Genomic DNA, 2,541 nt, shown 5'->3' on the forward strand with positions numbered 1-2,541 from the left:
ATAGCTATGGATAGAGCACTAGCCCAGCATCCACAAGGACCATGGTTCAATCACTGAAGTCAAAGGCCAAACTAAACAACAACAGCAAATGTCCATGATCCCAGCACTGGGAAGGCTAAGGGAGCTAGAGCTCAGTTAGGGTCAGGCTATCTGAAANGAAGAAGAGTATAAGACAGTTATAAGTATGTGAAATAAATTCAAACTACAGAGTTATGTCTGCTGTCACTCATCATTTCATATTTCAGTAGATCTGAGAATGTAGGGAAATAATTAGAGAGGCAAACAGGAAAGGGGATGAGACAGGTGATGGTGGCTTCTCCAACGTTCCCTCACACAGCTGACTTTCTTTAATTAATTTGTTATTTATTTATTTATTTATTCCTCTCTTTCTTTCTCCCTTCCTTTTGCCTTTGGAAAGCTTCATGTGTTTCCCATGCCATCCTGATATAAGTCAACATGGCTGAGGATGGCTTTGAGCTCCTGATCCTCATGCAGCCAGCTGTAAGGCAGTGGCATCCTGTGCCATTTCGAATAACAATGGCCCCAGAGGCTAAGATTTTTTGGATACTTGGTTCTCAGTTATCAGGACATTGTTCAAGAAAGATCAGGAGTGTGGCATTCTTGGAGAAGGTATGGCATGGGTGCAAGCTTTCAGAATTCAGTAGATTCCGACCACCACCACCATTCTCTCTCTGCCTCAGGTTTCTCTCAAGATTGTGTTTCCAGTTGTGACTTCTCACTTCCTGCTCCAGTACCGCGTTTCCCTGCCTGTTATCAGGCTCTCCACTGTGGTGGTCATGAACTCTAACCCATAGGAACTGTGACTGCCAAATTAAACANTCTCCTTGTATCTTGTCCTAGTCATGGTATTTTTCAGAGCAGTAGAAGAGTAAGGAAGACAGACCGAAGGGGCCACTACAGCTGGATTTGTACACTTGGGAGGACCATCCCAGTGCTCCATGCTTCATAGGCAAGCACTAAGTCAACTGAACCTCATTCCCAGCTCTACAGATTTTCCCCTTCTAATTCCGGTAGTGCTGAGTCACTATATAGGTGTTCAATACACCTCTAAGCCAAATAGGAACCTCCAAGACATTCTGGTGAGGGACTCCTAGAAGGGAGGAAATGAATGGGTGGATCAGATCAGCACTGGGAAAGGACTAAGTCTGTTCAGCCACACAATACATAATCTGGCGGAGACCATGGGGCAGCTGGAGAGCCCTCTGCAGCTAATTACTCTCTGCTGTGAGGGTGGTGAGGTGTTTCTGCCAGTCTCTGCACATAACTCCTCCCCAGTCTCCAGAGCCAGCCAATGCTGATATGAAGGTAACTTCCTCAGTCAGTGGGGCCCTGCAGGCTTATGCAAAGGATTCTCATTGGTCTGTGGAGTTGTGGTTACTGTTTCATTTCCAGTGCTCAAACTTTCATTTCTCTAGCTTCGAGTCTGAAATACCTTGAAGTTCTGGATTGGTGAGTTAATTCTCCCTGGTTTACAACTTTCTGGCGTCTGAAAACGGGCTGAGCAATTTTAGGGGGCAGACTTTTGAAGACTTTGAAAGGAGAACATTGCTTTTGCTTTGGTGAGTTTATCCTGTAAAAGCCGGGCGTGGGGAGGGGGCTGCTGGCCTCTGGCTGAAAATGCAAATGGGGGAGCTTTAGGGAGGTGCCTCCTCAAAAACAACAACAAAAACCCACCACTACCACCAACAAAAAAACTACTTTAAAGATGTCTTTTGTCCAGATTTAGTCTCCCCCTTCCGTTTCACAATCTGTAATTTTGAATTGTACCTTGTCGACGAGATCCAGAACTTTGTTGTCTATGACATTCTCTTTCCAGGCAGCAAAACTGGATCAGAACCTCTGCTTTTTAATGCGTTTTTGTGTGATAAAGTGTTATTTCCGCATACTCTAGNGCTGTGGTTCTTTACCGGATCGGACCCCTTTCAATGACCTTTCACAGGAGTTGCACTTTAGATATCTCCCATATCATATATTTATATTATGATTCACAACAGTATAAAAATATAGTTAACAGGTAGCATAGACCACAGTTTTATGGTTGGAGTCAATACAACACGAGGAAGTTTTCTAAAGAGTTGCAGCATTAGGAAAGTTGCAAAATGCTCCTCTAAGAGACCCAAGAGTTTCTCTCAGTTTAGTACCAGAGACTGAGAGCCTGTTATTTAGTCACCGACCCTGTTTGACAGTCCCAAGCCTGGGAATAACTTCAGCTATTTCCTTCCCCTTCAGATATTTTCTCCATACCAATATANACTTCAGCCCAGCTTGAGATTCCAGATACACAGGAGGCAAAAGGATTATAAATTGATAGCCATTATGAGCTACTCAATAGGACACATTCATAGAATATTTTTTTAAAAGACATCTGTGACTTAGTTCAGTGATAGGGTACTTTTCAAGCTTTGGGTTCAGTTCCCATGCAGAGGGGAAGGGGTATTTGAAGATGGAAAAACTAGTATGAGCATGCTCCAATGAAACATCTGAAGATTTCCCCCAAAGTGGCAGCTTTTGTAAGGTTTC

The 2,541-nt window shown here is 43.6% G+C and overlaps 1 protein-coding gene across 1 annotated transcript in view; it reads left to right on the top strand.

Annotated features, from left to right (window-relative positions):
* Positions 1-1,386: 1,386 nt before the first annotated feature.
* Positions 1,387-2,541, top strand: part of LOC110287825 (tripartite motif-containing protein 12A) — a 9,848-nt gene continuing 8,693 nt past the window's right edge. Inside the window, exon 1 of the mRNA XM_029473754.1 lies at positions 1,387-1,580. The gene's annotated coding sequence lies outside the window, so the exon portion shown is untranslated. The remainder of the gene's footprint in view (positions 1,581-2,541) is intronic.

Source organism: Mus caroli, unplaced genomic scaffold, assembly GCF_900094665.2.
Source record: "Mus caroli unplaced genomic scaffold, CAROLI_EIJ_v1.1 scaffold_16782_U1_1, whole genome shotgun sequence".
NCBI classification, from domain to species: Eukaryota; Metazoa; Chordata; class Mammalia; order Rodentia; family Muridae; genus Mus; species Mus caroli.